We start from the raw sequence: 24256 nt of genomic DNA, 5'->3' as shown, positions 1-24256 counted from the left end.
TGGCGTTGATTACATTGGCGAGACTGTGAGAAACTTAGCAGTACGAATTGCGGAGCATTCAAATCCTGCTCACACCTCTGAACCTGCAAGACACCTGCGGGAAAACCCATCACATTCTTTCACTTAGCGTGTTCTCTCCTCAGCACAAACATTCCACAAGCGTAGGATCGTCGAGGGACTAATGATCCATCAATTCCGCCCCAGTTTGAACAAACAAAGTATTTTTTATGACTCAAAACTTTTCCTATCGGGAATTACATAAGATATATATGTACGTGTGGACGGTCATCTTTTTAACCCTGATGATGACAAACAGCCGAAAACGTTTGTTTTAAACATTTCTTAATTTTTTAACCTTTGAGCCTTGTATATAGAATACGTGGTGGACGGTATTCAGACACAAATTTGTCAACATGGTGTGCCTGAGAGAAAGGGATCCCAAAAGCATTTATTATTGCATCGAGAAGAGGAATATCAGCGATTCTTACATTTCTAGGAGAGTTTGAGATTGTGACCACAGGTTTTGCTATTGTGGAATTTCTTGTAGGTTATTTCTTCCATTATGGTGCAGTATCTAAGTAAAGTGTCACTCAATTTCCACCAACATAACATTAAACTTGATGACACAATTATTTCTATACATACATTTATGATCCAAAAAGAGACGGTAGTTTATTTCCATATTTAACACTGCCCAAGTTTATATACAAAAAAATATCTTGAAAAATTTATATGTCAAGCCAAGTTTGTCCACATATGATTAAAACCAATGGAACTAATTAAACATACACGTTTGCATCTGTTTGTTCAGTGCTGCGGAATGCTGCTCATATTCCAGTATCCTTAATGATATTTAATGATGAGATATTCACCACCTAACTGTACGCCATCAGAGAAGGAAACTCCAGAGGATACCCTCCTTCACTGCAGTTAAGGTCCACCTTCAATAAAAACTTTGCCATACATATTGTGCGGCTTTTCTTTTTACTACAGGAATTAGATGGACCAAATGTAAGTAGGGCAGGGAAGAAGCTTACCCTAGTTCCAGTTAAATGGAAAAGATTAAACCAATTATATTCAATTTCTTCCATTGATGTTGACACAACAGGAACTGCTGTGGATTGCTGGAAAGCCGTTGACAGTTATCTCTGTAACAGAGAGATGGCTGAACAGGCATGCACCAATTAGTATATAATAAAACTGCTGTTTGTTTTGTTTCAAAACTTTTATTGTTGACTTCTTATTGACTTTGATTTTCTACTGTCAAATAAGCAAGGTTATAATGTGAATAAAATATTTGGGTTGTTGCCAGACTTGAAATTTGTGTGTGTTTTGAAAGACCTCTAAATATTGACAGGTGCTTGCAATATATGATCATGAACCATAGTCTGTTGAAGTATTTCTGGTTTTCAGATGAATTTTCATCTTTGTCATAGCTAATTCCTATAACTTGACATGCTCTGCACACATTCAAATCATCATAAGTGATGTGAAATGAAACTGTTTACGTTCCGATACATACACACTGATCAGAGGACTGAATCAGAGGTTAACTTAAGTGTTCCTACTTTAAAAAGCTCAAACCACAAGAAATTGGTAACCTCAATCTCAAGCCATTTTTTTTTAATTCTAATACTCATGTAATGTAGTGGTTACTAATTGTTTTTCTTTAATTCTTATTCTTATTTTATTATATCCTTTGAACAACTTTTTCCTTACTGCTTTATTTTTTATTTAACAGTCTAAAATGATTTCATGATTGATTAAGAATATCCTTTTGATCAAACGCAACCTCATTTTACTTTTATAATTAACCTTTGTTTTGTCAGTGCTACACAACAAGTATAGAGTCAACAGATTTTCATTAACTTGGTTATACCCTGAAGCAAACGCAAGAAATGCTTACTTTTGTGATCTCCTCAGGTGAAACACTTGTTCAAAGTGAATAAGCAAAAGCAAAGGTAAAATTTTTAAGTTTCTCCCTATGTTAATAAACTTTGGGGAGAGCAGAAAATGTTTTTCCATGCACTCACAGACATTTAAGAAATTGGTTGTTGGTTATTGTGCAAATTTCATAGTATCCTAACAACAGCCTGATCACACAAGCATTGTGATGCCCTGTATATATATTTTATTACTTTAATCAAGATTCTCCTGTCAATTACAACACCAAGAGCAAACTTAAGGAAAGTCCAATTTTGGAAACCTGTCAGAACAAACCGGCCACAGTCCAACAAAAACTGGACAGCAGCATAGAACAAAAATACATTATTCTATGGTGATGTACTACTGCACATTTCAAATAACCCCTTAGTTGAAAATACTTCGCTTGATTGGCAAGCATTACATGAGCTGTGGATAGTGATGAGGATCTTCATAACTTTATAAGGGTAACTCTATTAATAATAATATAATCACGCTCCATACAAAAAAAATGGGCAGGGAAAAGATATCTTCAAAATTACAATGCAGGGAAAATATAAGAAAAGAATTGTCATCAAGTGTTATCGGCCAGACTTAGAGAAGATTACTGAATGAACGAAGGCATTCTTACCATCATGTCTACATTTGTAACTGTTTACAGAACAGTGGATTCCAACTTGAAAGCATTTTGTGCGAACAATGTGTACTTCTTTGACAGCTCCTATCGGAAAACTTCTAATTTCAATTACAGTTTTTAGTCCAAAATTCAATAAATTTACATGTGCCAAAGGATGCTTCTTAGGCACTGAATATACCACTCACGGAAGAGGTGGTAGAGCAGTTAGGCAGTCATGACGCATGGAAACATAGCTTAAATGACCTCAAATCATCTGAAGTCAAATTTTCCAAGCTTCTTTTAGGCGAAATTTTACTGAAGGTTGATAAGAACGCTACTGATGTAAACCAATGTGGCAATTCAAGGATTCAGTTTCCTCACAAATTCAGTAAACCCAGCCAAAAGACCACATCCATCAGAATATTTTATTTCAATTACTATTTACTTACAAAAGACTTTTAGAGGGAGTTCTGTTAGTTTTTGAGGGAAACCTTTCGGGATTTTCAAATTGCTATTTTTCCTTTCAATACTGTCTTCCCATAATCCTTTATCAACTCAGTTACTCCCCAGGTATTTACAGGTATTAAGGGTTTCACAATACAACAAAAGAAAGATGGTATTTTACATAACTTGTTAAGACCCTTGAGATACAAGAGTTGTACCAACTCACTTACCATTTCCCTCAAGAGAATAATTGTGATTAACCATGGAATATACTCTGTCAATCTCAATCCCAAGTGACAACCACACTGCCAACTAAACACTCATTAACAAAGAAGGGGAGAAGATGTATTTCACCTGCGCATTTCTTCAGCAATTATTATTGATCGATCACTTGCGAACAAACATGAGAACGTTTTGCCCCACTGTGATTGGTACATTGCACAAACAAACAGATAGCACCCTCCATCTGCTAAACATTCTAGACATTCTAAAAACAAATGTGTATCGACACAATGCTTTAAAGTTTTTGCATCTATGGCACAAGGGCCTGCCTAAGGGGATCCATTCCAAAATCATTTTCATTATGCAAGCAGTATTCATGGATACAACACCAGAAATGCTCCCAACAAATTTATGTAAACCTTGAGTGTGCAATAACTCTGGAAATCAAACAATTGCTTAGAAAATGAAAGCTAACCTTGACGAAACAATAGAGAATCTCCATAAGGGAACTTGGAAGTCATCACCGAAAGTCTCACTCTGAAACCAGAAGTGCCAGCGCCCACACAAGCAGAAATGGAAAAGTTTTGATGAAAACAAGGCCTGTTTTTCTGAGCATGGTACCCCGTATGCTGACCAATACGTGTTGCCCAGTCGCAAAATCCCAATCGAAACTTGGCAGTTATTTAGCCCCCTTGCTCTTCATTTAACGTATTTCTTAGTGTTCTAAGTATTTTGTATCTGACATTTGTAATGTACATCAGTGTATAAAGTATTACACATTATGCATAAAAAATGGTCACTTAGTCACCAGGAACTGAGACCAATAATTTTAAACCTTAAATGCAACTACCAGCGAGAAAAAGGAAGCATAAATTTGCTTCATATGCAATTTAGGCAGCTATCTATGAAAGTTAGTAAATTAAAATAACTAAGTAAAAAAAACTTTGCAAGAGTGAACAAAGAGAACTAGATGCTGTGTGCCATACATTGTCAATCAAGCATATGCCCCTTGGATATTTAATAGAAGGATACGGTTGTATTGCATTGGATATTTAATGATAAACAAATTTCATGAAAATTAGACACCAATGCCTAGAGAAAAACACTGTCAGCGCTATGTAAATAGATTTTAAAATTAATTGATACTTTGAACTATTTTTTATTCTACCAAAGAATTATTTTTATTGTTCTTGATATCTTGATATTTACATGTCTGCAGTGAAGATAAAGTCATACCATGAGGTTAGACTTGCCTTTGAATAGATATTCCAGACCGTATTTTTATTTTTTCTACCGTAATTTTAGCTTTTATCAATTTCTTACTTTCTTATTTGATGTAACTGGCATTGGTAATGATATAATCATACATGGATGACATACATAAGTAGAACTTTGTGCAAAAATTTGCCGCTCCCATGCTGACAAATACTAAGAACTTCAACACATCTCTCCAGCCCTGTAGGGACTGGGTTTGTCCTATTTTAAGAAACAGCTGCTAGTATGCAATGCCATACAGTTGCACAATGCTATGAACAGCCTTGAGCCCTCATATTACAAACATTTTGCTTCCAAATTCAAAAATTTTCTTTAAGGAGGCATACTTTGCCTTAACTACTTAGGTTACCTCTCAAATGGGTTATAAAGCCCAGTTGCTAGTGTATAATCTCTCTCTCTTTTTTTAACCACAGTGAAATAAACAACTTTGTTATAATGCAAAGAGCTTTTTCTCTTTTTTGCCATCTTTTTATCCCCTGGATTTCTGTTATTCCCATAAATTCCAAAGTACACGTCCACAAGGAACATGCCTGAACATGAACTGCCTCCAGTCATCACTAATCTACCAAGCCACCATCACACGTAAGGACAACAGCACCACTGAGACATACATCACACTTGCAGAAAACGACTTCAAGACTAGATACAGAAACCATACCGCATCATTCCAACCCACAAAACACAGAAACTCAACCAAACTCAGCAAACATATCTGGACCCTTAAAGAAAATAACATTGACCACTTTATTTTATAGCACATCCTTTCATTAAGATCACCCTACAACAATGCAAGCAAAAGATGCAACCTCTGCCTCAAATAAAAATTACTTATCATCCACCAACTTCAATTATCATCACTCAATAAATGTAATGAACATGTGCCATCATGCCACCACAGACACAAAGCATTACTATGCAACAGTTGAACAAGGCATTGAAATTTTTTGCCACACCTTTATGCAAGTTTGTAAATTATATAAATGATGGTTATGAATATTCTTCACAATTAAATCCTCTGATGAGTGAGTAATCACGAAATAGGCTTGTAAGTATGAAAGTATAGTTCTGTTTTTTCCCCTATCTCATACATATCGCACTCTACTTCTACATATCAAGCACTGTACAACAGAAAATCAAAACACAGACATCCTATATGTATATATCTATGTATAATTATATGTGAGGCACATGTATTGATAGGGAGCTCATGAGATAGATTTCTAGCAAGCTACAATCAACCTGACAACTAACTTGCCAAGACTTTTCTCTTGTGGTATCGATTGTCCTCTGAGATGACCAATAAAAAGTCCCAAACCATTCTAGAAAGAAAAGAAAGGCAAACTGGAGAAACATCCCCTGTGAGTAAAGTTGCTGATGCAGACTCCTGTCAATATGCCTTTGACACCCCACTCCACTAATAAGGAATTGTTAGTGGTCTCTGAGGATAATCTTGACTCCTATGAAAATTGCACTTTTTCAGTCATTGTCCCCTCACTCTGGAACAATTTACCAGACCAAATAAGAACTGTAGCATGCCTAAGTTCTCCAAAGAGTAAAGTTAAGGCCTTTTCATTTAGTCATTTCTTTTAGCTTTCAAACACCTCAGATTTGTTCCTAAATTTACAAATATTAAACTTCTAATGCAATTTACATATGTATTAGCAACTTTGATAGGTGCTATTGGTCAATTGGTACAAATAACAATTATCATTACTATTATTATCATTATTAGTATGATTATGCAACACCTGATACATCAATAAGGTCATCTTTCTTTGAATCTGACATTGATTGACCAATCAGTGAGTCTAGATCCAACCTGGCTTTATCAGACTATTGATCAGAAAGCTCAGATGAAGAAAGGGATTTTAAAGGACATGGATATGAGCTCATAGATCTAAACCATGTGGTAAACTTCAATTGTTCTAAATGGTTCTCTGAAAAATGTTTCAACTTTGTTGTACAGTTTCTGTCTGACTGTGTGTATAGGACAGGAAGTACATAGTTGTTGATTTATTGTTTGGCAATGTTTGCTCTACTTTAATTTACTTTTTGTAATTCAATCATTTACTTTTTGCTTTCTGCTTGTTCTGTATATTTAATACCCTGTGATTTCCTTGAGGCAAGTGTTTTACACATGAAAAAGCCAGTTGGAGGGCATGGCTACCTCAGACAAACAAATAAAGAGGATTCAAACATACCATGGTCTAGCCATTACACAATGTTCTGTCAATCTCAAATCCATCAGATAGTGAGATAGATATAGCTGTTTACACCATGAAAAGAACTTGATATCCATCTTACACCACTCTATGCAAGCTGGAGATTCAGCAAAGCAACACAGATTTTGTCCCCCTGACAAGAACTCCTGGTTTGACTGGCACCAAGAACGTTGACTGATAAAGGGATGACTGCTTGCCTCAGGTTTTTGTGGAATTGTTGCACTCCATCCTCATAATGTCAAGTTACACAGAACTGAAATGAGTGCATTGATTCCCTGGTTTGGGTTCAGTGCCCAAATCATAAATGTCACGATGTGAAAGTAATTCCCTGTGCTGTGGTTTCTGCAGTGTTACAATTTTATCATGGAACTGTTAGCTGCCAAAGAAATCATCAAAGACCACCATATTTTCACTAAAAAACATTTCAATTTTCACTGGTTTTATACACTTGTAGATCTTTAAAGCACATTGTAATTCTAAATAATTTTATTCATAATTTAGTCTTTACTTTCCTAATTACTATTATAATGAGCTTTTATCATCATTAATTGCAAATTTAATCAGAATAGACTTTCAGGAGAGGAAATAAACTACTGTATGGTTACTCTGAGAGACTTGAAAGACACAAAGGCAAAGAAGGTTCAAGTTAACCAACAAGCAAAGCACTTCTAATTTAGGCCAAACATGCAGATGAGAAATTGATGCACCCACCCAATCTCCCTACTTGGAGACTTGAGGCTATTAAGGAGCAAATGGTGGACCATGAAGACATTTAGTTAATACCATAACCTCATCTTAAAAAGGCAATCCCTTTTGCCACACTTATAAATTTGTACACATCTTTGCCTAGTAATCCTTTTTATTCTCTACATTCTCCTTTGGGAGAGCCTTAATGTGTCTGCTTTAAATGTCAAGGTTAATGCTACCACTCAAGCACCAACCAAAGTACAGAACATAGAAAACTCAAACCTTCCAAAGACTGCTCATAAGAATTGACAGATACAAAATTAAAGTTCTTTTATACCATCTATGTATGGAAAAGACAATTCAAAGTTTTTACTACTCATAAACGATATTCAAAAGTAAATATCAGTTTTACATAAACTAAGTCTTATTAATGCAAATTTTATCATGTATAGTAGTTTTTAAGGACCATGCATAATGTTAAATTTTTTCCAAAATTACTTAAAATTTTTTAATTCAGCCTACTAGCTGCAATGTGATATTGTGTGCATATTTTGTGCCTGATAAATCCATTAAGTTTATCAAGTATTTATTCAGCTAAGAATACTGCCAAAGTTGATTCAACAACAAAGATAAGCCCACACTTTTTCCCCCTCAGACCGCAAATAGCCTTATACCCTAGCCGATCACAGGGATGCCATCAGTGACACACACACCCCAGCCTTAAAATCAATAATTGAATAATTCCACCCCAATTTTCAAGATCAAAGTGCCAAATTCAAGATGGCATTAAGTAGCTGTGGTTCTGGCCACAACAGAAAATGCTGAAAGGCTGAGCAAAAATAAAGCTCTTTTAAGTCTTTCAAAAGGGCAAAGAAAGAGAGGGAAATTGCCATAAATTTATCTTGAAGATATAAATTCCAGACAGATTCAAGTAAAATTTGAGGCAGGCTATCCAGGGATATTATGACTCTATATTCGCAGAGCATTTGTTGTTTTTGGAATATTGCATGTTGTGACCTTGAAAGATCATTCACTCAAAAGTTTGAGTGTTTGAGCTTGAGGTGTTTGTAATCTTCATTACAAACTCCATTTCCTTTGTTTCTGATTTCTAATACCACAGTCTTTAAAGCACTGATTTAACTGTGACAATGAAATTCTCAGCAATAGAAGAGGCAGTTTCATCAATAAGATGTCATTTGAAGCACATACTTGAGAAGTCGTTTTTAATTCTTGTTTACCCATTTCAAACCATGTGACCACATGGCTAAAAAGGTTTATTTACTTAGAAAACTCAGAACTCAATGTCTAATTGTTAAACAGGCTATCAAACAAGTTCTTTGAAAACCAGTCAACTTTAGCACACTGATGCAACCATTGACATCCATTCAGCATACCTTCAACCATGCAATTTCATCTTGTCCCGATTTCATCTAATTTGCAAAATTAGGAAATTCCTTAGTCCTGAGTCCATGAAGACTCTTGTTCATGTATTTGTAACTTCACATTTGGACTACTGTAACTCTCTTCTCTTTGGCATCCCCAAGTACCAGACAGATTGCCTCCACAAGGTGGTTAACGACGCTACTTGATTAATCTTTAGGATTCCAAAGTTTGATCACATTTTGTCCAACTTATCTCATCTTCACTGAGAAGAATATCTGCAGCCACATTCCATTTCTGGTCATCACCTATGTTCCTGTGACCAGGGCCTTTTTAAGATCCCAAAACCTAATTTTAAGACCTTTGGTGATCGCACCTTTGCCCATTCTGGGCCACTTCTGTGGAACAAACTGCTGCTTGAAATTCAAAACAGTCAGAGTGTAGCCATTTTTAAGTCCAAGCTTAAGACACAACTGTTCAAGCTGGCCTACAATTTGTTCTAACATTTTAAATAGTTTTAACATTTTAATGTTTTTAATATTTTTCATATTTTATCATTTAATTGTTTTAATATTTTTAAAGATTATTTTGTAAGGTGCTTTAGAGTATTTTTAAAATTTTAGTGCTCTAGAAATGTAAATTATCATTATTATCATTATTGTCCAAGACACACGAAAGCAGAGTGGGCCTATTTGTGTTGTAGAAGACAAGATCAGGGAACATGACTTTCTACTCATGAAGAAGCAATTGATTTGACTATTTTAAAAAACTTTAAAACTTGTTTAATTGGTGACGAAAAAAGAAGGTACAGTGTATGGCCTTACACCAATACAGAGTGCATCACTGCAGTGTAAGAGCAAATCTACTTGTATCTCCACTATTAAATGGCAACACGTTCCTTGCCCATCTTTACGAATGTTGCATTCTTTCACAAAAGCGAGCTCTATAACTTCCCACTCGTCGACCTTAAAAACGAAACACTTGTATTCCCTATAGAGACACTTGACACCTCCGCTTCAAATTAACCATCCGAGAGGGTAAGGTTTGATCTTTACTCCCTAGGCACGGACGACAGTCAATTGCACATGAGTTATACCGGGCGGTAGGGGGGTATGTTGAAACAACACATAAGCTCTTGTGTTTTATCATAAGAATTAGAATGTTTGTACGAATAAGAAAAAGACATATTGAATAGAAGATGACTCGCCTCGTTTGGCTCACCAAGTGTCCGTATGCTCCCCAGGCTTCGCCTTCGGCCACAAACACTGTAAACTGGAGGAACTCACTCGATATCCTTTTTTCTTTGAGGTCTTCGTCCTCGTGAGGTCGGCCCCGCTTCATTACGACCCTCCCATCATCAGCTAAAACCCTAGCGGCATCAAATTTTTACTTGAAAATGCTCCCCAAGTCAAGAGTCAACCGACGCAGTACAAGATTTCCAAGATCAGAGGAGTACGCGCAGTGATTTTGTTAAACATTCTACGTGAACAACCCTCCAGCACTTTGGAAAGATGCAGATTTTTCCACCAAAAGTTGCCCATTCTCCGACTTAAGAACTTCAACTTTTCTTTTGTAAAAAAATCAAGAGACTTAACAAAAAGATTCTACCTACATTACGATTGTTACGATGCTAACCTCATCACCATAAAACAGCTGTTCAACCCGACACCTTGTTGTAGATTTCGTCCAAAGGGCCATGCCGGTATGAAAAATTAGTTCTCAGACTTCTCGCATCATTGAAACCTTACAATTTTGAGGGTTTTGGGCTTGATTGGGACTCGAAAGACTAAGCGTAACTCTGATTCGTTGGAGATTTATATGCCCCCACTTTTAACCTGCTAAAAGGTATAGATAATAGCTGTATTTAAAATTAGAAATTATCCACCTTAATGCCTAGCGAGTTCTCCTGAATAGACCATTTTTTGTGCATTACTTTGTTATTATTTTAATTTTCTCAGCAGTAGAAATGGACCTTGCTAGAGACTCGTGTGTTTTTAATGGTGCTTAATGAGATATTACTAAATCATGTATTTACATATTTGTTCATTATAAGCAGGTTAGATTTACTTTTATATTTCTTTTTTTATTGTAAAGTACCATTGAACTAAATGGAAATGGCGCTACATAAATTTTGTTGTTGTTATTACTATTATTATTATTATTATTATTATTATTATAATGATTTCAGTTTTAAATAACGTTGATTAGAGGGCCTGTTCCCACACTGAACACGATTGTTCTACGTTCCTTTCGGCTGACATTTCGCAAGCAAAGAATGGTGAGCACAACCTCATTGTTGTTTATTTCACGCGCTTGAGATGTACTCATACTCCTTGTCTTTCCACATGACTGCATTTGCGCTTTTCTTATAGTATGAAAATCCTATCAATTTTTGTTTCCATCGTATTGTAATAATAGAAATATATTATTTGTAAAAACGTTCAAGCCCTTTCTTGCGCTGACCGACAATACTATTCATCAGTTCCAAATCTCCAAACCTTACAAAAAATCCTTATGAGCAAGTGGCATTTAGGACAGCAACAACCATTCCTAAGAGAAATCCTCAAAGAACCGATAATATTGTATATAAGTGTTCACTCAGACATAATCGTGAGAGAAAAATTGTTACGAGGGCGAGAAAACCGAATATACCATGGAGTTTCGTGTAAACATTTGTCGCTAATATAGAGAAAACTGAACGTACTACTGAATCATTTAGGCATGTCAACCTCAATTTAGACGGGAGCATTAATTAAGCCCGTTTCTAAAGCAAAGAAATACTTTTTATGAGCTCGCCTATACCGGTCCCAACCCCTATCCCGCCTTCGAATCGGAGTATGTCCCGGTCTCGCCTTTAAAGAATCTCGTATCCCCCATCCCGCCTCGATTTTAAGCCTCATCCTGCATCCTGCCAAACCTATGTTGGACCCTCTCTACCGCTTTCATTCAGTATACGGGATTCACCGTTGGATTTAGTAGACTGCGCACGCAGGAAATCTGTGGAGAGCACATTAAAGTTGTTAAATGTTTTGATTACCTTTATAACTAAGATGCAGTCCTCCCTTGTTTAGGCCACTCTCTGTGGTCTTTAGATGCTGGATAAGTTTCCATCCATTCTGACGGCAATAATAGCTCTTTCGATGTTTATTGGCATCTTTCACTGCTCCATTGAATTCATCCCTTGTACCTTGTAGAAGTAAGCCTGGATATAGTGGAGAATGAATCTTCGCCTACGATCGATTCAGCATCTTGCAACAGTTTTTATATTTAAGGTTATTGGAGCCGACATAGAGAATGTCTTGGTCCGGCGAATGCTCCAGGTTAGCTTTGAGGTTGTTCTTTTTAGCTTTTGAGGTGGCGCTACTGAATAACTTGACCACTGCTCGATGGCCAACGGCTTTTTCTAGCTTTTTACAACATATATTTTTCTTTGTTAAGGAAGCTTCAATTGATAGGGTTGTACATCAGTGTTGTAGCCAAAAATGCTCGTCACAGACATGTCCAACTTCACTTCCAAAATGGCTAAACGAAACGAAGTTAAGTAATAAATATGTAACCGGTTGCAAGAAATGGATTACAGGTTATAGTTGTCACAACTCAAGGTAAAGAAATTAACAAACAGGAAAGCAAAAATAAAAGAAAACAAAAGACACTTACAAACGTCGCACAAGATCTGGGTCAACTGCCAAATTAAAGATGATGTAAAGCGACGTAAAGCAACGTAAAGCGATCGATAGAGACGTATAAACAGTTCAAGTAGTTCATAGTAGTAGTTCAAGTAGTTCATCCGAATGAATAAAATCCGCGGTGAAGACTAATACAAGCGACCTAAACAAAAGGAAATTATACAGGAAAGAGTGACAGAACATTGATGAAAGTTATGCGCGCAGAACAAAAGGCCCAACATATATCACAAACATGTCAGATGTAATTTCAAAGTACATGCAGAGAAGCTATGAATGGAAAATCTTTGTCCCAGATCCACCTTTGTCATATATAAAACAGGCAGTAAATATATCATACCTATTACTAAAGATAAAGTATGAAAATGTTCAGTATGGATGTGATTATATTGACTTTCTCAAAGCTTTGGTCAAAATATCTCACTCTAAGCATTCTACACAGTGAACTAATGTCTATTGAGGGAGTGGAAAGGAATCTTCATCTCACAAGAGAGGAGCTTTCAGACTTGACTTGTATTCACTTGAAATTCTACCACCTTTCAAAAGCAGAAAACCAAGGGAAATAAATATTAATCAAAACGAAACTTAAAAGCACCTTTAAGCACATTCAGTTTCATATAAAAACATAATTTAAAGTAATTGATGGCAAGCATGTTGTACTATGTCTTAAATACATCCACATGTAAAAACTGTTCATCCTTCTTTAAAAGTATCTCTATCAACCAAATATCAATGCTTTGTTGGTGTTACAAAAATTATTAATTAGCTAAAAGTTAAGTTGGTAAATATTCTTCATTGTATGCTTTAGTATTAATTGCGAGAGATACCATCTCAAGGGGCTTTTTTGGTGCTCGAAGAAGTTTCCCTGCTTGCACAACGAAATGCTTTGGTGAGTTTCCAAGGTAAGCTTTCATCTTTGAAGGAAAATTATCAGCCTTTCCTTGGCCATTGTAGTGTGACCTTCAAGAATGTTTTAGAAGTAGTTGTGTCATGCTGAGTCATCCCTGAATCAATATATGTAGAATCTATCTTAATGTTACGGAACGTTCTAGATCCTCAACCGTACCTATAAAAGCCGAGCTTGTAACTAGATGTAGCGAGTAGTTTAGTTGCTGGTAGGCCCGCCAGATATCAATAAAGGTTTATGCTACAGAATACGAGACGTCCACACTTCAGCGATGAGAGTCCAAATATATATCACCATTGATAGGGCAGAAACAACTTGTTAAAATCCTTTCAGCTGAGCATGGTGTATTGAGATTCCCTTGATGATCTTCCTTTGTAGCTAAAAAATATCGATAGACATCATGCTCTATGTTAACTGTGCAACTGTGCTGCACTTTGACAGCATTTGATTTTAAAGTTGACTTGACCGCCAAATAAAAGCCATTTGATGCTGAAGCAATTCCACTTTCTGAGGGCTGTGGAGGCTTTTTATAAAGTCTAGAAGAGATCCAGAAAACAGATTTATTAGGACAAAAACAAATCGTTTAAAACAATCTTAACAAATGGGTTATAAATTTTTTAGCTTCTGCTAATTATTCTTAAAATAAAAACCAGGTATTTTAAATATTGGAAGGCAACTGAAAAGCCTGTCTCGTTCTAAAGGCACTATATTTACTTCAACTTTTTTAAGCTTTCTTTACATTTTGGCATGAGCTGAAAAATTATGTTGTTGCGGTAATAATTCATCTCACTTGATAAGCTCTTTAGATAGATGGAGGGCAGGCTCCCAGGCACATGATGACATGGGCCATCCTTTCCACTTGATAAGGTACTCTATCTCTTATGAGAAAATAAATAAGAAGTGAAATGGTGGGCTGAAGACAAGCCTTGGAACAGCAGCTTCTAAAGAGGCAGTAAGTACTTACTCTGCCGCTTTTCCGCTCCGAAAGCAGCCTTTCAGTCAGAAACATTTTTACTTCTCATAGGCTTTACAAACGACTTGTAGTAGGAGTAGTTTCTTCGTTCTTGTTCAGAAACTGTTTGATGTTATTATTTTAGAAAATCAGACTGAGTTATTCTTGTGAGTGGACGTAATAATCTCCACTATTATTATGACGTTTCGTATCAATGCTGATTCGCATCAGAGGAAGCAAATATTTATTGTAACAATTTCAATAGTTCGAATGCAGTAGTTTGTTCGCATCTAATTCTTGCGTATACTGTACGACTAGCTATGCTAAATGCGGCAGAATTGGAACGAAATGACTGTTTTTCTTTACCTTTATTGAGGAATGTTGTGTTACGATTGAAAAGAACATCGACAAAAAGCTTGCAAATAGAATTAGTTACCAAGTACGATACAAACGATGATCAAAAGGAAAGTTTGGTAGGGAAGTCCAAATCTGCCAAAGGGGGGTCCATATACGCCAGCGGATATAGACTGGGGGGTCCAAGTCCGCGAAGGGTCCAAATCCACTGTGACACAGGCGCAAAATGTCCGTGATTTCTGGTAATGACCTTTATTAGCTTTAGAAGTGTTTTAGCAGTTCCGTCAGTCGTGTTGGATGAGGCGGCCAATTTGGTCTTGTTAGTCGAGGTAATCTGGTCAAATGGCTAATTTGGCGGGAGAGGCAAGATAATGGTCGAGCTAACTGCTGTCATCAACAGTGACCCTTGTGCATGTTATTAAGAGGAGCCATCGTGAATAATGTGGTTTTTTTTTTGTTTTTTTTTTCAGTCTGGTCGGTTGATTTGTGGTGGTCGCCCAGTGCATTAACATGCAGCTGATTCTGTTGGATGTGGTAACCATGTTGTGCATCAAGTCCTTCTTCTCTGGGAAAGTCAATATTTGGCCTCTTTGCTGTTGCTGTGAAGTTTTTACCTTCCTTCAACAAAAACTGCTTTCCTGGCCTTTTTTGGGCCAATTGACTGATTTAAGCTCAATCTCACTAAAAAGAACGTTTTTGCTGTTTTGTTGCTAAATTACGCTGTTTTCAGCTTTTTTGCACTGGAGAGAGGTTTTGGTCTTTTTGCAAGTAATCACGATGATTCTAACTTTCTCTCACTCCAAAGAATGTTTATGTCGTTTTGTTGCTAAATTACGGTGTTGTCACTTTTTTTTTGCACCGAAAAAGGTCTTCGTCTCTTTGCAGCTTTATCTAATTCTAGCTGTTTGCCACTCAAATGAAAGTTCTTTCCTGCTTTACTCCAAAACTGCAATGTCCTCACCTTTTTTCGCACTGGAAACGGTTTTCAGCTGTTCGAAGCTAGTCACGTTGTTTTAACTTAAATCTGAACCACAAACATTTTTGCTTTTCGCTGGCAGTTTACACTCTTTTGCTTAATCGCACCCAAAACCCTTTTTGTGCTTGTTTGCTGTTGTTATGCAGTTTTTACTTTCCTTGAACAAAAACTGCTTTCCTGGCCTTTTTTGGGCCAACTGACTGTTTTTAGCTCAATCTGACTAAAAAGAACGTTTTTGCTGTTTTGTAGCTAAATTACGCTGTTGGCAGTTCTTTTTTGCACCAATAAAGATTTTTGCCTGTTTGCAGCCAATCACGCAAATTCAAGCTACATGTCACTAAAAAGAACCTCTCTTCTGTTTTTGTGCAAAATTACGCTGTTTTTAGTTTTTTTTCACGCTGAAAAGATTTCCCCTTGTTTGCAGCTAATAACGCTGATTCAAGCTATTTCTCACTGAAAAAAACCTCTCTTCTGTTATAGTACTAAATAACGCCTTTTTTCAATTTTTTTCACCGAATTAAGATGTTTGCCGTTTTTAAGCTAATCACGCTGTTTAAACTTAAATCTTGTTAAAAACAACTTTTTTGTGTCTTAGCTGCTAAATTACGCTCTTTTCAGCTGTATCGCACCGAGACCTCTTTTTGTGCTTGTTTATTAAGTTATTATGTTACGCTGTTTTAACCTTCTTTGGACTAAAACTGGTTTTCTGTTTATGCTGATCGACTGGTTTTAGCTTGATCTCACTGAAAACAACGTTTTTGCTGTCTTCCTGCTAAATTACGTTCTTTTCAGCTTTTTTTGCGACTCAACTTTTTGCACCGAACACCTTTTTTGCGCTTTTTGGCTTCTAAAGTTCGCTCTTTTAAGTTCTATCGCACCAAAACTCTTTTTCGTGCCTGTCTGCTTTTGTTCGCTGTTTTTACCTTCCTTGCACTAAAACTGTTTTTGTAGCCTGTTTGCATCTGATTGACTGATTTGAGCCTCATCTCTTTTCAACGTCAACGTCTTTTGGTGCTAATTTACGCTCTTTTCAGTTTTGTTGTACTGAATTAAGTTGATTTAAGCCACATCTAACTTAAAACAACTTTTCTTTTGTTTAAGGGGGGTAAATTACGCTGTTTTCAGCTGTTTTTCTGTTAGCAGCTAATCACGCTGATTCATTTTATGTATCGCTCAAAAGAACGTTTCTGTTGTTTTGGTGCAAATTTACGCGTTTTAAAGGTTTTTTGTATTGGAGAAAGGTTTTTGGCCCGTTTGCAGCTAATCACGCTCATTCTAGCTGTATCTCACTTATAACAATATTTTTACTTCTTCGCTACTAATTTAAACTTCTTTCAGCTCTATCGCTCAGGAAACCCTTTTTTGTGCTTGTTTCCTGTTGTTTACGCTAGTTTGAGCTTTGTTGCACTAAAACTAGTTTTTTCGGCGTTTTTGCAGCTAATTGACTGATTTTAGCTTGATCCCACTAAAAACAAAGTTTTTGCTGTAAATTACGCTGTTTCCACCTCTATCACGTGAAAAATATTTTTCGTTTGGTTGCCGTTGAATTAAGCTGTTTCTACTTTTACTACACGGAGAAGAGCTTCTCTGCCTATTGGTAGCTAGTGAGATTGATTTCAGCTTTATTTCTCTCTCTCTCAACGTTTGTTTGGTTCTTTGCCACCATATGTCGCTATTTTTTGTTTGTTTGTTTTCTTAGACAGAAAGCTAAAATGTTCTCTTTTCTGTAAGATAAAGGTAAAAGTAGCGTGATAAGCTGTCGCTACGCGAAGGCCTTTTCTTAGTGCAATAGAACGTTTTGGTGCGATCTAGTTATAAACAGGATAGAAAGAGCCAATGGATTTTTTTTTTCTCATTAGATAGCCAGTAGAGTATCCATTAGATAACCAGCCAGTAGAGCCAACTGATCTAATTTCTGCAATTTTTTCAGTTTTAACTGTGTTCGTTAATTGATTTTTTAACCAGTTAAACTATTTGAGCTAGTTATGCTTTTTGTTTGATTAGCTAGTCTGACTATTTGTACTACTTGAACCAATGAAGATAGTTGGTCCAATTTGTTCATTTTAACTGTGTTCCCTGTTTGACTATTTAAGTAGTTGAATCAATTTACCTAGTTTGACCATTCACCACTAGATTCAATTATGCTACATTGCAAAAATTGTGCACATCAATCAATCGACGCAGTCGTGCATCTTGATCAATTGAACCAATAAAGGGAGTTCTGCATTTTGTCCGGTTAAACCATTAAGGGTGGTGTTATTTGATGACTTTCACCAATTCATATCGCGTGTAAATTTTGAGCAGCTCAACTCTTCGCTAGTTTGACTCTTTAAACGAAAGAAAATAATGAAGCCCCTACAACCGATTAAGCTAGTTTCACCATTTTAGCTAGCTGAACTAGTTAGAGTTAGTTGTGCAGTTTGACCATTGAAGCTAGTGATTGATTTCGTCCGGTTAACTATTTTCAGCTACTTTGACCGTTATAACTACTTCAACCATTCAATGTACATTGTGCAATTTCTGCAGTTTCGCTGTTTTCGCTAGTTTGATTATTTAACCAGGTCAACCAATTGAGCTTGATTGAAAGGTTTCTCCAGTTGAAGCTGTTAAATTGGTGATGCACTTTGTCCCCTGGAACAATTTTACGTGTTGTAACAATTTGAACAAGTCTAACTACTGGAAAGAGACTTTACAGATTTGCAGATTTACTGTTTTTACTACATAATTCACGCAACCTACGTCAACAAGCTAGACTAGTTCAAACGGTCAATCAAGCTTCAGCTGTTCACGTAGACAAAACGCGTAGTTACGCATTTTATGCACTTAATTAATTTAAGCTTCATTGACCCTTTGAACAAGTCTAACCAGTTGACATAATTTAAAAGGTTCAACTGGTTAAATGTCAATCGAGCAATAACAGTTGAAGCGCACAAATTGCACAATCCATCTTAATTGGTCGAAGTGGTTCACATGGTCAAACTAGCTTAAAGGCTTTAACTGGACAAAATAATTAGCTTAATAGGATAAACTGCAGAAACTTCACAATTAGCCTAATTAGTCGAAGTAATTGACGTGGTGAAACTACCTTATTTGCTTCGATTGAAAAACAATGGATGACTAGCCTAATTAGTTCAACTCCACCACCTACACAATCTCACTGAAATGGTTAACGTGGTTTAATAGTCAAACTGAGATCTCAGGAGAAGAATTGCACATCTCAACTTGTTAAAGTACTTCAACGGTCAGACCAACCAAGACAGAGAAACTGCACAGGTCGCAAAATCTTTTCAGTGGGTTGAAGTAGTTCAAATGGTCAAACTGGCCTAAATAGTTCTTTTGAACAAGATGTATAACTAGCTTTAATGGTCCCATTTAACAAATTGCACCATCTAGCTTAATTGATTTAAATAGTTAAGATAATCAAAGCAGGGGAGTAGTTAGAGTGCACGAATTGCACCATCTATCTGAAATGGTCGATGTTATTCAAATGCTCAAACTGGGTAAATTGGTTCAACTGGACAAAGTCAATAACTCAGCTCGATACGATCAACTGCACAAACTGCACAATTAAGCTAAATTGTTTACACTCGTCAAATAGTCAAAGAAGCAGGCACAAGTGGTTCACATGGTCAAAGTAGCCTAAATAGTTATATGGTACCCACTGATTAAGAGAGCACAACGTATCCCTTGTCTGGATATGTTTAGTGCAAGCCAGACCATTAAAACCAGCAAAGCAACAAAGACACGATTTTTGCATTGTACACCACTGGACAGTATCGAGCCATTTGCTGATCCAAAGGAATATTGAATGGCTTTTATGGCTGATAGAGAAATTAACCGCCACCAACTCTTCCACCACTAAAGTCAGATGGTAGTGGCATGCAGGTTACAACATACAATGAGTCATTGGTACCATATAGACAGGTTGACTGAACACAACCACCATCAACGAAGCCGGCCATTGCTCCCCAGTGCTACCGCTGTGGTGGGAACACACATATGACACTCAGTTATTTATATAAGGTCCAGATTTGCCACCACTGTGGAAAAGAGGGCCATATTCAGCGGGTTTGTCCTTCCAAACAGCAAGTAAAGCCCTTGCGAGCAACCAAAACCCCTGACGTACGTCCTGTTGAGGTTGAAGTTGATGCTTATGAAGACATCTTAGGCACCCTCGAGGTAGGCAGTGTAAGGAAACAGAGCAATGATATTATCTGGGTTGATTTGGATGTTGATGGTAAACCACTTAAGATGGAACTGGACACATGTATGGCTGTGTCGATCATCTCGTTTGATCTCTACCAGCAGAAATTTAACAGGCTTACCCTGCACAATACTGGACCGTCCTTGAAAAACCTACAGCGGAGAACATATTATCCCATTGGGAGTGTTCAATGTGCCTGGGCATTGCCAAACCCAAAGAGAGTTACTGGACCTGTATGTTGTCAAGAATGATGGCCCTGCTCTCTTGGGAAGAGATTGGCTCTATCAAGTTGCTGCAGGCTTCACTAGCTACTTCAAGTCCTAAAGAGCGTTTGGACGTTATGCTAGACAAGTACTCAGATGTTATTGAAAATAAACTGGGCACCCTTTCATCAGCTAAAGGGAAGTTAACTCTTGAAGTTGGTACCTAAGCACAGTTCCTCGACATTAGACTCATGCCAGAGGCATTTAGGCCAAAGTTGGAAAAAGAGCTGTGAACACTCCAGAATGAAGGTATTCTCACTAAAGTGGAGGGGAGTGAATGGGCCACACAAAATGTGCCTGTCCCAGCCACAAGTCACCAGAGAAAGTGCAAGCAGTTTTGAAAGCGCCTCGCCCATGCAATGTAGCTGAAGTAAGGTTGTTCCCGGTGCTAGTCAATTACTACTACAGACTGAACCAGTTGTTAGAGAACAACTCTCTATGGAAATGGACGGAACGATGCGAAACAGCATTCCACAACCCGAAAGAAATGATCACCTCAGAGCAAATATTAACACATTATGATCCCATCCTCCCACGAAGGCTTCCTTGTGATGCATGCCTTGTGGGAATTGGTGCCGTGCTATCCCACGTGATGAAAGACCGAGACACCCATTGTATTTGCTTCCAGGACACTCACAAGACCGAAAAAAATCTTTCACCCTTAGACCGATCGCTAGCCGTTAAGATCTATCTTCCATCCACGCAGGAGCGTTCCAGTAATTACAGTAGCCAGGCTTCGGTGCTATGCATCATTCATGGCTGGCTACGACCACTAGTTCGGGTACAAGAATACTAAATGGCCTTTCTCGGCTACCACTTAAAGCCAAAGAAAGAGCTGAAAAAGTTGTGGATGCAGTCAATTTTTTCAATATGAAACAGTTGGAGCCGTTAGCAGATAAGTTGAAAACGTCCGAAGAGATGCCCAAAGGCCCCCTGTCCTGGGTCAAGTCCATGAGATGGTGGGTAAAGGATGGCTAACCAGCCATGTTCTTGTGCTCAACCCCTTCTACGCTCGCAGGGATGAGATAAGAGTACACTTAGGCTGTTTGATGCAGGAAATCAGAGTCATTGTACCCCCAAAACTTTGTCCACAAGTGCTTGAAGAACTCCATCGAGGACATCTTGGAGGGATGATGATGAAGGCCCTACCAAGAAGATACATCTGGTGGCCAGGAATCCACAAGGAAATCGAGGAAGCCGTGAGGACCTGCTCGGGTTGGCAGCTAACGGAGGCTGAACCTAGTACCAGAGCTATACATCTACGCGAATGGCCGTCGGCACCCTGACAGCGAATCCATGTTGATTTTGCTGGACCTTTCCTCGGCTGCATGTTTTTTATTGTTATGGATGCCCATTCGAGAAGACTGGAAATGGAAAAAATGGACACCACGACCTCAACGAAAACCATTGAGGAATTGCAGAGTCTATTCACTAGATATGGTGTGCCATCCCAGTAAGTTGGTGACAATGGGTCACAGTTTACATCTTGAGGACTTTCAGATGTTCCTCAAGAGATACGGAAGCAAACATCTTTCACTTGCAACATACCATCCTGCTAGCAATGGTCTAGCCGAGCACTGTGTGCAAAGTTTTAAATCAGCTATGAAAAGTGAAACGGAAGTAAAAAGGTGATAGAAACACAAATAACAACCGTAATAAGACCTCGCACACACTCACTTCTCAAATACTAATGCTGTTAATAGGGTATCTAGTGAGAAAAGATACAGAAAGAAAAGTGATGATAACCAATTGTTGAAATTGGGAATTGGTATCAGATGGGATGCTGATGGCAAGGCCACTTATGACCTCAGTAGAACACAATATGATAATGAAGCTGTAACCTTAAGGCAGATGAAACACGTCACAGGCAAGAAAATAGATACGGACAATCTGTTACCCCAAACATTAAAATGCAGGTTGTTAATACCAGATTATGACAGCAGTGAAAACGGTGATAAAGATGAGGTTAACAAGAAATATGCTGACAGGAAAACTTTTACCTAAGACGTATCAATAAGGTCTTGATATGAAAGGCAATGAGTGATCAATGTTGGTGATGTTAACTTTTTTCAATACAGGGCGACCCGGGTTCTAGTCCTGGCCGGGGCAAGGCGTTGTGCCCTTGAAGCGTGCGGGGAGAAAAAAAAAATGCGAGATCTACTTTTTTTAGGCTTGGCTAAATCTATATATTTGCCTTTCACATGATAATAGCAAGATATTACTATAATACTATAATGGTAGGATTTCTCACAAGTGGAGCTAGTGATTTAATATCAAATAGGGCCCATTTCTCTTTAGAAACATCAACTGGTCATGTAACTCTTGACATACCTGTTATTTATGAGATACACTTTCAAGACAGATACAAAGGCCAATGGAGCGTCAATCCTAATATTTTGTTCGTCTATATATTGAAGACACAAACAATAAATGTACGGACATTACTGTTTTTTTATCCCATTAGTGTAACTGCTGAATTTGAAGTAAGGATTCAAACAGCTCAAGGAATGTCGGATGGTGGTTCTTACGGTCAGATTCTTATTAATAAATCAGTTAATTGAGTATAATCACATATTATATGTATGGTTATTTTTTCTGGGGCTGATACAAGACTGACAAAACAGAGTAATTAGTATACGTGGTCCACCAGGCTTTGGAGGGTCTTAAACACACCATCGTAGTTGGCATTATACTTGATAGTGCTTTGATATGAAAAACGCACTGTGAAATCAAAGATTTTAAAAAGGAGAACGAATTCTGTCGATTTGCTTTTGTTACCTGTTCAAAGACACTCATTAAGTTAAGGTTCTTTTTAAGAGGAGTGTCATTTGATAAGGAGAGTTATTTGGACCAATCGAAAACTAGATCATATTATCATAGACATGTGTTCACTGGCTGATGCTTTAGAGCAACAGTTCGAGAAGTAGTTTATCTCTGCTTAATTAATTATTACGTATTTTGTTTTGGTCATTACTAATTAGTTTCAATATAGTGTTCTAGTAGCTGTGATAATATTTAAGGGTTTTTTTTTTATTTGATTATCTTTTTGTAATCTATATTGATTTGCATATCATTTGATATCGCAATGAAGTTGATATTAATCATCCGGTTTTTTATTGCCATTAATCTGTGGTAAAACGTTGTCTATCTTTTCAAAGACTGTTATGATCTTATTTTTGCTCTTTGTTGTTATCATTGTCATACTATTTGGTTAGATTAAATGTTACCTTATTAAGATAGTATTTCCCGAAATACTGAAGTATTATTTCACACTTATTATCATGGAGGCTGCAAAACTCTTTCATTGGTTCGTAGCCGTCTACTTGCCCACAATCGGTGCACACAATCACATGGTGTTTATTCTGGAAGCACTGTTCCTCCCAACATTTTTCTGCAATGACTGATCGTTCCTTTATTTGTTTATAACAGAAGGGAGTTATTACCTTGTCCAATTCACCATGAATTATTTGATCGATAAACATTATATTATAATACTACATAAATATTACATGCTAAAATATAATCAGTGGTTATCCTCGGTTTCCTTAAATTGTATTTGATCTGAAGTAATTCCTCTTCTGCCGCTAATATCTTGCCATCATCAAAATATCTTTTTTATTTTGTATAAATATTAGGTATGAGTATCTTGTATACATATCGTCTTGGTCATAAAAGTAAGAAGCATCATCATTTAGTTCACTATCATCTATAAAGCTACTCTGATAACTATCATTACTATCTGAATAATCGTCTGGACTATTATATACATAATCACCATCTTGGCTACTATGATAACTAACTATCATCTGGATATGCTTGCTCATATTCCGTGTATACCAATACATTCAATAAAAATAAAAAAGAAATGTCCAAGAATTGTGATAGCACATTCACTCACTCATGCCCATCATGCCGTGTGGCACGTAGGGCGGCTATGAAGGATCGCAACGTGTGTCGCTTCCGGGCCAGCTTCTCGATGGTACCCCAGGTGTGTTGCATGGCCTCTTCTCCTTTCCTTCAGGTGTTTAGTGAAGGGCTGTGCGAGTGATGTTGTCCTGCTCTCTCCTCATGACGTGCCCAATCCATCTCCATCACCTTCGCATGATGATGATCTCCATGCTGTCTCGATTGCAGCGGGCAAGTAGCCG

Source organism: Pocillopora verrucosa, chromosome 1, assembly GCF_036669915.1.
Source record: "Pocillopora verrucosa isolate sample1 chromosome 1, ASM3666991v2, whole genome shotgun sequence".
In the NCBI taxonomy this organism is placed as follows: Eukaryota; Metazoa; Cnidaria; class Anthozoa; order Scleractinia; family Pocilloporidae; genus Pocillopora; species Pocillopora verrucosa.
Note: the sequence above shows the minus strand (reverse complement) of the source record.